The 14,136-nt window shown below is 23.4% G+C and overlaps 1 long non-coding RNA gene across 1 annotated transcript; it reads right to left on the reverse strand.

Annotated features, from left to right (window-relative positions):
• Positions 1 to 5,509: 5,509 nt before the first annotated feature.
• On the reverse strand, positions 5,510 to 11,090 carry LOC111637415. Its single transcript, XR_002758690.1, has 3 exons — positions 11,041 to 11,090; positions 5,789 to 5,851; positions 5,510 to 5,715 (listed from the first exon to the last, which is right to left on the reverse strand). It is a non-coding gene; the product is annotated as an uncharacterized LOC111637415 (long non-coding RNA).
• Positions 11,091 to 14,136: the final 3,046 nt, after the last annotated feature.

Here is a 14,136-nt window from a genome sequence, read left to right on the forward strand (position 1 = left end):
AATTTTTGTAATTTATTATATATTTATTTTTCAAAAGAATATACAATTAATAAACTTTATGGATGTTTTTGAAATTGTTAAAATAAATTTTATTTTCAAGAGAATAATGGTGCATTTATTTTATGGAATAATTTCTAAAGACTGTTGATTAATTTACTTAATTTACTTAATATCTGACTGTCAAAATATTGTCTCGTGTAATTTAATGCATTAAACAGTTTTGCAAATAAAATATTCGACAACAAGAATCGAAGCATTGTATTATTTAAAATAACAAAAGAATTTATTTTTGTACAGAAAGGTTTTCTTTCGATATAGATTGTGTTCATCGGATTAATGGAAAAATCGATGATGAAATTTTTAAAATAGTTTTCGGTGTTAAGAGGTAGATGTTAGACAAATTACTTACAACAGTCATCGACTGTTCCTTTTGATGACTTCATCAAAATATCTTTTTTGTTTGAATTTTTTAAAAAAACAATCTTCTTTCTAAAAAAAACTAGAACATTCAAAAGGAACAAAATGTTTCTTCCCTTCATTCTGAACTCTTTTATTATTTATTTAATGTATTTAACTCATTGAACGGATATATACATTAAGCCATTTTAAATAAATAGTTATTTTCTATCGACAACTCTTGTAAAAATAGAAATTATGAACAACATTATAACGATCTGTAATTGTTTATACAGATGACAGGATCTTAATATTTAAAAGAAAAACTAATCGTTAGCTAGATATTATTATATAAAAGATAAATTTATGATTAATGTCTGTCTATTTGGATTTCTTATATTATGTAATCACGGATTAATGTATGTAAGATATCTGTTTGAACTATACTTATATTAACTGTAACATAATAAAAATCTTGTTTGTTTAACGAAATTAAAAGTTTCAAGGTGATTTATTCTAATTTAAAAATTAAAACTGTAGTCGTTTCTTATTAAACTAGAAAATTGCGTGAATATTGATTAAAGGATAACAAGAAAATGAATCGTTATTCATTTTTATCCTTAATTACAGTGCCAAAAGATAGTGAAAAATCAAATTTTGATAGATTTATTTCATTTTTATGTCCTAACTGAATAAGATTTCTTTGATGCAGGAATGTCTTTCTTTTTTCTGAAGCCTTCATTTAATAATTCCATGTGTCTTGAAAGATGTTTCCTTCTTTTTTCCCTATAGCAAAATCATGTTTGACGCTTTTTTAATCCGAAACTGCGATCAATGAACGTCTAATTTTTGATGATATATTTGAATTTAGTTGGTCCATAATTTAATCATTAATAAAATTCTTATAATTATTAAAAAATAAATAAAAATCGAAAGATTTTATTAAAAAAAACTTATAAGAATTTAGGTCATCGAAATCCTTTTGAAAATTGAAAATATAACTTTGTAAATTTTTCTGCGTATCGGTATTGAATTAAGATTAAATTTCAATTAAGAAAATGGAATATTTTCTAATTTATAATAACTTTTGTTTATATTTGTTATTATCCTGTTTTCGTTCTAAGGATGAAATTACAGCAAAATTTATCTCAGTTAATTGTTCAATGGAAGAGCGTCGCAATGCTATCTTAGTTCTATCGATCGAGTAAGAGTATCACCTATGTGAATGTCATTTCCAATGAAGTGTAAAGTCAATGTAAGTACAAATAAAACTCACAAACTATAATTTGTTACATCGATTACATTTCTACAGATTTTATAGCTTTATTTGTGTATAAATATATTTAAAAATTCAATTTATCTTTGTTCAATGTATTATAAAATAATTTTGAATTTTTAAATATTTAACATCAATTTATTTGTATTTAAAGTAGCCAATAATTTTATTAATTAATGTAAAATTAACGTTATCTCAGTAAATTTTCTGTAATATTGATTAAATCAGATTAAAATAAGAGTGAATTCAAAGAATGCTAATTTCATAACTTCATAATATTAATTATTAATATTCCAAAAATTTAAACAGTAGAATTTCCCGATTATTAATGCTAAATGCATTCGAAATCTTATTTCCATTAAACAAAATTCAGTTAAAACGGAAATATGAATAAAGTAATTACTGAAAATAAAGCATTCCATTTCCTTTCTACGAATGCTTAATGTAAAAATAATAAATCAAAATATAACTTAGTATAATATAAATATACATCGTTACAGATATTTCCATAAAATTAAAATTATAAATACTTAAATTATTCACATCTATAATAAACAATTATTTAATTCTTAAATATGTTACCGTATTTGATTGATTAATCGATTGATTAAATTAGGTTAACGGGTAGTGTATTATATTCTTGTAGTTGTTAAACACGAAAATACTTAGAGATAATGCATTTCTAATTCTTTATCACTTATTATATTTAATATATAGAAAATCAGCGCCATCTTTCTAGCATATAATTTAATATTGATAAACACTTTGCTCCAGTCTACACCATTATCAGATCCTTTTTCATTATAAAATAATTTAATGGGAAAGGACCTGGAGACAGATAATGCTTGTTGATATTAACATTGTATGCTGGAAAAATTCTTATTATATATATAAGTTTTATTTTGCTATTTATAATTTTCTATCAAATTTTAATAAAACGTCATATTTTCTATTATATTGTTACGAATATAAATGTAACTTTTGCTTCGTTACATGTCAAATCTGTTTTATTAATTAATATAAACAAGTTTTATAACTAGGTTTAATTAATGAATAAATAAATATTTTATTGTTTCTTTAAATATTAATATGAAATTTGATAAAAATATTTAAATATTAATATTTGTATATTTTTAGAAATTCTATTTTACAAATAATTTGTCATAATTATTGACAGTTTTCAATAAATTTAATTAATTTTTTTAAACTTGCTTCTGTTTCAATAAAATGACAATTTTCTAGTTTCTTATAGCTTAAAAAATAAAAAATAAGTTTTTTTGGGGGAATTCTATAACTTGAAATAATAAAAATAAATTATTTTACTTATAATTACAGAATTATTATTATAAATTAATAATTACAGAATTAAAGTTTGTTTACCTATAAGGAAACGATAAATATTTGAAATATAATTTTATGTTTAAAGAATTTTTAAAAGCAAAAAGTTAACACAAACCATATTTTTATATGGCAAAACAAATAAAATATTTATTTATTATTAAATAACATAAATAAATTAAATAGAGGAGAAAGGACAATATTATAAAATAATTATCTAAAAATATAATTAATAAATACTGTATATCTAAATTATTCAATAATTTTTAAATATTTTAATAAAGTTTAATTTTATATTAATTTATTATGTAAAAATAACTAATTTAACAAGCTAGACTAATTGACTAACTATTGTCTCTTTTAACTGGAAAAGTAATTAATATGTTAATCACCTGCATTAAAATTGTAAGATTTTCACAATAGAATTTAAATGAAGTGAATTATAACTTAACGATTATAAATTAAATTTTTTAATTTATAATCGTTAAGTAATATTATGTTGTTAGTTAATTGAAATTTTGTTTACAGACATTTATATCAAATTGACTTATTTACATGTAAACTTGTGAATAAGATTTTATAGTATTTATTTGTGAAATTTGTTAATTCTTGTGTTAAGTATTAATTTTTGTTATTTGGAAAAGAACTGTTAAACTAAAAAAGAAAAAATATTTAGACATTTGTCTGTTTAAGATCCCAAGATTTGTTTAATTCTGAAAAGTTACAATAACTGTGAATAAGGTTTGCTTATTTGAAGAAATATAATCTGCTCTATACAAAGAAAAGTGTAAATTATAAAGGAGCAAATTTAATTTTTTAATAAAACGAAGTCTTATAAGGAAAAAAAGTTATTCTATCAGAAAAAAGGATTTCAAAAACAGAGGAAAACAAAAATTGAATGGAAAAGGAGATTTATATTTTTGTTTCAATAGTGGCAAGTCTTTTATAGTATAGTAATTAATATTAAAGTAATTTAACATAAAGTATTATGTTAAATTACTTTATCACAATATCGCAGAAGAATTTAATCTACATTACATATCTATTGAAGCTCTTGCAAGTAGACTTTCTTAACATTCTTGGCCAGGAAGAATTCATTAAAAAAATGCTCATTTATTTCAAATTAATTATGAAGTTACAATTAAATTATTTATTTTTTTAAATTCTGAAAGAGGCGACTGAGAGTATCTGCGATTGCAAAAACTTAAATTTAATTATTTTTAAAATTACAGTATAATGGATTTTAATAATTAATATAATTTTAAATAATATTCTTAAAATAATTTATTTTTATTGTTATAAATGACTAGTATGAGACAATTTTTGAAGTTTATTTTAAAAAGATATTCTAAGCTTCTAATCTATATATAAATATATATATAAATCATTCTGGCAGTACAATATTACAAAAAGTGACATGATCACGTGATCATGAGTGCCATTAATTTAAAAATTTATTGTATTTGTCAGTTACTCTTTTCAGAAAGACTTGTTTTAAAGTTATTTTTCTAATAAGTAATTCGAAATGTAAATGACATAAAAGAAATATTCTGAAGTCGTGTTTTATCCAATAAACAATTTTATAAGTTAATAATGTAAAAGGAAATTTCTGTATCAAGTATTTCTTTCAAAACATTGATAAATAAAATAAAATAGAATAAAAGAATTAAAATATCAGTAACATATGCATAAATGATAAGATGCGATAACAAATAAAAGAAAATAATCTACAAATATTGTAGATGAATTTAATAATTTAATGATTCAGTTTAAAATATTTTAAAATGGAGTTAAGGAAGAATTAAAATTAATAATTAGAATTGTTAATAAATTAATAAAACAGACAAGTCTTTTTCTTTTCCAAGAACTGCATTAAATAGGTTAATTCCTAGCAATTAATGTTTGTTAAGAAAGAATAAAAAACAAACATTTAAATAAGTAACCATAATATTATAATGTGCACGTTTGTACATGAAAATTATAAAATTCAACACAAAAATAATAATTATTATCATTAAAATTTTTCAAAATAGAAACAAATAGCGTTACTTATTTGTATATAATTTTGTTGAAATATATGGTAAAATCTGTATAAACCGGACAGTACCAAATATTTATTTCTTTTTTAACACTGTTTAACAAGTTTTTTAACACTGAAAATCATTGTGATGCGAAGAATTCTCTCCGTTTAGGCAGGTTTCCGTTTTGTACAGGTTTTACTGTATTTAAAACATAAACACAGAATTTGTATTAACATAATCTCTATCAACAGATTAATGTTTAATTATTAAAATATACTAATTTCATAAAGATTAAATAATTATTAATAAACGAAATATATATTTTTGTGATTTACGCAAAAAATAAATTATGGAAACCACAAATAAAATGTGAAAATAATACTTTTATAAATTAAAATTACAACAAATAAAATGAAATATTCGAAACGTATATATACTTTATTAATTCGAAAATTATATTTAGTGTGAAAGTCCTAAAAGTGAAGGCTAAAAAACTTCTTCATGTGAAGGAATTAATTCCTTTGTGTCTGTTGCAAGCAGTCCGAGGTGGAGCAACATTTTTTTTGATTGATGTGGCTATCTAAAGTTTGGTTCTTGGGCAAGAACATCAGAAGGTTGCCAGGAAAGGTTTTCTATTCCAATCTGTCACTTTTCTGTCTTGAGAAGATAACCTTCAGCAGTCTACTGTAGAAATAAAAATAAGTAAATAAAAAGGATAATGTTCTGAGAAACTATCTTTCGTCCCGTAAAACATTACCTATTTATTACTGCTAGCTTATAAACTTTCTCCAAGATGCTACTAGAATTTTATGTGTTTGTGCTATAAAAATATATTTTTATAAGAATTATTATGTTAATGGAACCTGTTAAATTGAATAGAAAATTTGATAATCATTTGAATAATTTACAATTTTATTTAACAATAACAAATTTTTGAGCTGTAATTTATCAGAAAAAAAGAACTCGCACAGAATTATTTGTTTAATTAAATAATTCTAATATATAAGGTTTTATACAGAAAAACTATTACTGATATACTTTATTCATTTCTTTGTTAATATTCTCACTTTGATCATTGTATAATTTAATTACACTTAAAAAATTTCTGGAAGCTGTCGAATTTCTGTTTTTTCTTTCCTTTTTAAAATACGAATAACTCGACAATATTTGATGTTAATCAATTAACGTCAGATTCGATATCTTTTTAATTTATTTTTTTCAAGAACTTTTGTCAGAATAGAAGATTTTTGTAACACTGTTCTTTAATTTCATATTCAGATTTTAACATAAGAAAACTTCAAACATATAATCAATCTGTCATGGCTACTTTTCAATCAATTATAGTAAAAGTTATAGTGGAGTAGTAATGTAAAAGTATTTACAAGGAAAACCCCTTTGAAATATTCATTTAATAAAATTCTATACATGTAGCATTTATTCCTTGCTTAATTTTTTGATAAATTAGTCCAATTAATATTCTTTTTGAAACCTATCCATTAGAAATTTTCCATTAATATTAAGTACATTTGTTCATATATTATTTAATATAAAAACGATAAAGATATTGTAAATTAGTAGGAGAATTAAAGAGAATCTTTCTTTATCGATAACAATTTATCTTTATTATCATTAAAATTTTATCAAAAAATTATAGTAATTATTAATAAATACTGTAGTAATTAGTAAAGTGAATAATAGAATAACTTTTTGAAGTGTAATAAAATTTAATTTCTGCCAAATTAAAAGAAAAATTTTGAAAAAAAATAAATAAAATTGACTTAAAAAGTTTTAATCCTTATTTCTTTAAATTCATTAAGAGAAAATAATACTGATGGAGATTTTCTTAAGACGTTTGGGAATTGTTTAAAAAAATAAACTTCATAGAAATATTTTAATCATTAAAATTATACAGGAAAGTTATATAACAAAAGAAATACTAAATATAAAAGGAGAAAATTGTGAGAAAAAGAAAGAAGAAAAAGAAAAGAGGTGTATGGGCGTGACAACTTGCAGCTGAATCGAGACAATAGATTAAGGAAATTACAGGAAAATATATAGTCCTGAGAAATGGTGAAGACAATCTAAGAAAGAGAAAAGACCATTATTAAAGATGGTGCCGTCTAACCAAAGGAGTTTATATAAAAAAATATTTCGAAAAGCAAAAATAATAACATTTTAATATTGTCTACGTGTTTTTATGTTAATAATTAATTTATATTAATTTTAGTTTGTTTATATTGAAGCAATAAGATAAACTTTAATGTGATTTCAGCTTCATAGTACTTTTATATTTATTAAACTTAATTAAATTCGACTTTTACAAAATGAATTGTTAAATTATCAAATTAAAATATTATTTTTGTCATATAAAATTTTGTAATATTTTAATCAATATCTACACATTAATCAGTTTCTTTTAGACTTATACTAATGGATTGAATTAATGGAATGAGGAAACGTAACTCATGGACGATCTGCCAAGGGATCACGTGTCCATATGGAAGACCTTCCGGGAAAACTTTCTATGGAAAGCTGGTCCTATTTAGATATGAAAGAAAATGGGAATATACCACTTGGTCAGCCCGTTGGTTAGCCGCAAACTAGAGACCAAGCTACCGATGTTTAGTGGTTTATTCTGTAGTATTTAGTGTTCAGTGGTGACCTTTTACTAATAAATATCAGTTATAATTTTAATATAATTTATAGTTCTACTTTTTTTTGCAAAATATATAAGAAATTTTTGCATAAAATTATTTTAAATAATTTGAAATATGAGAAATAGAAGAAATTGCTTCATTATGAAGTTTTCTGATTAGGCATGCAATTACAAGATTGAATTCTACTCAATCATTCATTCAAATGATCTTAATAAGTTTATTGTTTGAAGCCATTACTCTAAACTGGAGACAGTTCTGAAAACAGAAATCACATCGTTACACATTTTAAGATAACAAAATTTAATACAAAATAAATAAATTGAAAAATTTTAATTTGCTTTTAAAAATATTATACAAAGTGATTTTAAATAAATGCGAAAAATTTCAGGGGCTGATTCTTTCAATAATTTCATGCGTAAAAGGGCATATGAACATATGTTCAAACGGCATAGTTTTAAAGTTAAATGATGTTTAATGTGTGGTCACATTGAAAATTTTGACGAAGTACGGAATCGCGTTGTCGCATTCTGTAAAATAATTGGACACACCCCTGATATTTATGAACGTGCGTACCAATCAATGCGGCGGAAGATAGAATCTTATATTGTACAGTTAACGGTGGTCATTTTCAGCAGTTATTACACTACATATGAACTTTTATGGTTGAAATTGGTCGAAGAATCAGTCCATGAAAATTTTCGCATATATCTAGAATCATCCTATTTATCAGAAATAAAATTAAAGCGCGTACTGAAAAAGAAATTTAGAATTAATAAACTAGAATCTTCACAAAAATTTTATGTTGTTAAAATTAATGAATTACTTCATGAAATTATTATATTTCTTTTAAAAATTAAATAAAATTAATCGTTAAATAAACAATTAACATTTATTTGCAGAAATAAAATAAATATATTCTGAAGAAATGTTGGAAAGCTTTCAAGAATTATCTGGTTCTTGAAGTGTTGAATATATATCAAAAATTCTATGTTTTTTGCAGGGTAGATGAATTGCATATGCTAAGACCACTCACAAGATAACATCCTTTATTTCTTATGGGAATTTTAGTAAACATTATTCTCGAAAACATGAATAATTAGCTTTGAATATTCGTCTGATTATCATATTCACTTAAAGCTGTACAGAGCTTTCGACTCTATGATTTATATTCAGTTTTAGCATCTAAAATATTTGGAAATATGTTAGAGTCGATTTAAATTTTGTAAGTGTATCGTTTATATTAGTTAATATTCTTCATCCGTTATAAATTATTCCCTTATAAATATTATTTAATAATGTTCTTTCACCTAGTGTGTAATCTCTATCGATAGCGATTACACACTAAATGTAAGAATTAAGAAATGTAATTTAATCTATAATGGACGAATATTGTATTAACGTTTGATAATGATTCCGTTGATTGATTATATTTATAGCATTACACCAGAACCCTTTTCAATTAGTGTAATGAAAATTATTAACCTTTATTATTTAATTTAATCTCATAATTTAATAGACTATTAATATAATTCGCCAATAATAAATTTTAAATGAGTTTTTTACGTTTTTTATATAATACGAATATAATACTGTATTTTTAATACTTAGCCTCATTCATTATTTTCTTTAATTTTTAAAATCGTTTACATCGACAATTCTTAAATGTTATACAGTGAAACATGTGTAAACAGTACCCAATTTTTTCCATTTAAGTAGTCTTCCATTTTATTCAGGTTCCGTTTTAGATAGGTTTTACTGTGCAGTCAAACCTCGATATAGATTTGTTCGCCTGCAAAACTGATGTTAAATCGAAAGACTCCAAACAATAACAATTATATAAAACAAGGGAATATCCGTTTGAGATCCGCATCCATTAATTAATGCTCTATGAGGATAGCTGCTATATCGAGATTAGGCTGTATATAATCTAAAATATTTATTATTATTTTATTAAAATTAAACAGGAAAAAATTTATTTGCCAATTTTTACTCATAAAACAAAATAATTTAATATTATAAAATAGACCTATTTAAAATGAAAAAAAATTGAAGCAATTTATATGCTAATAGTATACATAATAATCTCAATTTTGAAATTAAAATATATTATTTACTTTTAAAATTTCAATTAGATGTCATATTTAGATTTGTAATTTAATTAAATAATCATTTTGAAAACTTAAAATTCATATTAAAAGTAAGAGAGTTTATTAATAATAAATGAGAAATCTGAAATAATAGGAATAAATCAATAAAGGATCATGATATAGCTAATTTTTCATAAAATTATTTAATGAATGATTATTAGCAATCTATAAGTGGCTTGAGGAAAAACCTTACTTGCTCGTTAAATTCAGTAAAGAAAAATTGGAAAAATTGATGAGTTATTTAAAACGCATTACGAAAGGAAGAAAAAGTAAAATTGAAATGTTTAAATAAATGAAGCTCTCTAAATTTTGGTATTTGATTGAATACATTTAAAGTACATTTTTAGCGATTGTGAATATTCAGAACTTGAGCAGTATTGATTGCTATGGTTTATGATGTCATTAGCCATTGTTAATGTTATATTTTCTTTTATTTCCTTTACACAGATTCGAAATAAAGTAACTTAAAGCTTGATGAATGTTAAAACAAGTTTCATAACTATTGTAAATTACTTTCGATTTAATTTTCTTATTGATTTTAGTATCTTGATGAATTTAATAGTAATTGTTTATTCATAAATGTGAAGAATTACATTCGAATATGATAGAAAAGTAATAAATAAATTTTTTTTTATAAATTAATATCAGTGAAACAGTATTTAGAAATGATTAGGCAATTTATAATTAAAAATTAAATAGAAGAGGTAATTTCTATACATTTTAAAATATATTAAACACAAAATATAAAATTATTACAATTTTTTATTCTCAGTTATGCTTTGTCAAACGAAAGGTGCAAACTTTTTTTTTTTTTTTTTTTCTAATTCAATTTAAAAACTGGAAATATTTTTACAGAATTATGAGAACTTTTTACACAACAATGACATCGTCACAATGCTGAGCTGCAATTTTTAATCATATTTTAATTAATTTAATTTAAAATATTTTAAATATATGTAGGATAATGTTAAAAGTCAGTAAAGGTATAATGTATATTATAATGTATATTATATATATGATTAAGATTTTCCAATTAATAAAAACTAATTCAAATCCTTTTAATTCGTGTAAGTACATAAATTTAATTCAATCGAATAAACATAATGTAGTAACGAGCAATTATTTATTGTGACATTGTCACAATGTCAGGCTACAATTTTTAATCATATTTTTAATTTATTTAATTTAAAATATATGCTTTCCACCTCAAATTAATAGTATCTTGTAGTAGTAGTACTTTTTCTTTATCAATACAGTAGTGCCGGTTATCTGTCTAACGCCTTTCAGGGAAAAAGTTTTGAATTGACAAAGCAGTCCAGTGAACTTGCCTGAAATAGCATTTTCTTTATTTTCTTCTCTTCTTTATAATCGAATTTATTAAAATATTCTATATAATTTCAGCTATTCATTCGAATTATATTGAAATATTTTCGATTAAATAATTTAAAATTAGGCGAAAATTGATAAGCGAATTAATTTATATAAAAAATATGAAAATCAAGTAAAATGGAAATTCAAAATATTGTAATTAATTTTAAAAATACATTTTTTTCCTTTTACTTAATCAAAATTTATTAAAAGTTATAATTCTAATCACGATATTACTTATTAATGTACACCATGTTACATATGATAATAATTAATTAAATTAAATAAATTAAATTTCTTAAATAAAAAAAAACCTTAAGTTTTATTTTTAAAATGCTTACATATAAATTTTTTTTGTCACATTGATTATTTAAGTTTTTTTAAAAGTATAAAAAATATACCCTGAGGCTCGAATAATAATAAAAATAAATTTGTTTACTCTCCTGGACGGAATTTTTATATCTGATACACATTAATTATTGTTTCTTTCCTATTTTAGAAGTTCTTACTTTAAACAATTTTTTAATAACACCCAAATATCTAAATATTTAATTTTTTCGAAATTAATAATTTTTGAAATTGTGCTTGATATTTATAAAATTCCATTGATTATTTCAATTGTTCACTTATTTATTCAATGACATTTTTAACAATAATGCTGAGATATTATTAGACATAAGGCTTACAATTATCTGTGTCGATATTTTTAGATTAGTTAAAGAGAATTTCTTTCTTAAAAATAAACGTAGAGAAAAAAGATAAGAAATTCTACAAACCCTTTTGTTTTATAGCTGCACCTTCAATAACCTTTTGAATTTATAATTAAATAACTTTAAGTCTTTATTATTATTTTATTTCGAAAGAATAATAAGAACTGTTGTCTTCTCTGACATCTTTTGAATTTAGCAAGATGAAAAGAATCTGCGAGTCTAGTGATGTCTAATTTGAATTATATGTCTTTGTTAATTTGTTTAATTATCCTCACATAAAGTTTATTGTTTTCGTGGATTCCCGATAGATTTCTGCGAAGAATCCATTGACATTTTGGATTACTTTAACATTATAAAACTCGTTTCTTTTATGACTTACTTTATGTTTCCAAGTCTATTAAACCACTCGAAACTTTATTTGATGTGATTTATGTTGAATTTGTTATTTTTTTATGATTTAGAATATGTATTTATATATATTTTATGAGTTTACAATGCGACAAAATAATATAAGAATTAATATATTTTTATTATAAAATATTATTATACATATATATAAATAATATTAAATTCTCATTGACTACATATTCTTGAACTTCTTACATCATAATTTTTATTGCATGAATAGTAAAATTAGATGAAAGATCTTCAATTTACTACTCCATGAACATTTTTGAAAAATACAATAAGACCTCGATTAGTGCTGATTCGATATAATGCAGTCTGCTCGAAACCTGAAAAAAATAGCTCAAAATTTACGCTGATTCAAATTATCGCGGTACTGTATTTGATTGATTCGTACGTAATACGATTATTCCCGAACACGAACCAATCAGCAAAAGGTGGCAATTCGTTGTAGCGATATACTTTCCTTAAATCTATGTTTCTTTGGTGCAATTTTGGAAAAAATATAACATCATGGATACCATAGGCAATATTAACTTCGCTTGGCAAGAATTAACTGATAAATGCATATGGAATGTGGAAGAAGGTATGGCCGGAGAAATCCAAGGATTATCAACGAGAACAGCTTATGGTTGACCAAATTGTCAATCTAATCGATACAACAGGACTAGGAGATGTAGACGAGCAGGATATCGAGGAGTTACTGTAGGTTTCTAGTGAGAGACTTACCAACGACGACCTTCAAGAACTGGCGGAACAAGAAATTCATGTACAACTGGAAAATAGTAATTCTGAAAACGAAGAACCAAAAAATTTTTCTACAGATTTCCTTAGTAAAAGTTTGGTAACGATAACAAATCGTTCATCAAGCTAGCGAATGATCCAGATTTTGAAAATGCAAAAGCAAGACGAGGAGTTTCGGATGCGATCTCCTGCTACCGACGTTTACTTAACGAAAGAAAAAAACAGAGACAAATAACACTAGACAACTTCATTGCAAAAAAAAATCAAGAATTTCAGAAGAGCCAGGACCATCATCACAAGAAACTAACTTTATATTTCTGTGTGAATGTGTTTATATGTTATTTAAGATATATTATTATGCAAATTAATATAAAAATAACTTAAAATTCAAGTAAAATCTGTTTATTTTTGGTCGCGTCTTCCCCTTTCCCTATTTACTCTGTGCTAAAATGATCTCGTAGGAACGTATCCCACGTGTTAAGCGGGGTCTTACTGTATTTGAATATGATTAATCATAATTACAGAGACTATATAGAAATTTAATTTGAGGAATTCTTTAAAAATGAGAAATTCTTCAAAATCATAATAAAATAATAGCTTTAACTTTCGTGAATAAGTATTAACGTGAATTTATTTCTATTGCACGATAAAGCGCTTTTCGATAGACACTAGGCTTTACTTTAAATTCATCTTTGTTTTGATTTTTAAGTGCCGATACGCGTTTCGGGCTCTTTCTCCTCTTCTGTCGGCTTTTTGCTGTTTTTTACCCAACATATTGTGTAAAAGAAATAAACATGTGGCATTCTTACCTCTTTACAAATGCATTGAATATCTAAAAAACAGAGTTGACACTGTTTTATATATATATATATATACAATATTTTTGATTCTTAGTGTCAAAACGACACTTTACACTTGTATGAATCTGAACACTCGTATTAACTTGAAGTTTTTAAACCACAAATTAATAGCAAAAATTGACTAAAAGTAAATATTTCGTCAAATATTTGTTTTTAGTCAATATATTATCATTTTAAAAACAGTTAATTGATACATTTTTGTATTGAAATGATA

Source organism: Centruroides sculpturatus, unplaced genomic scaffold (genome assembly GCF_000671375.1).
Source record: "Centruroides sculpturatus isolate CEXI.00-Female unplaced genomic scaffold, Cexi_2.0 scaffold172, whole genome shotgun sequence".
Taxonomy (NCBI): Eukaryota; Metazoa; Arthropoda; class Arachnida; order Scorpiones; family Buthidae; genus Centruroides; species Centruroides sculpturatus.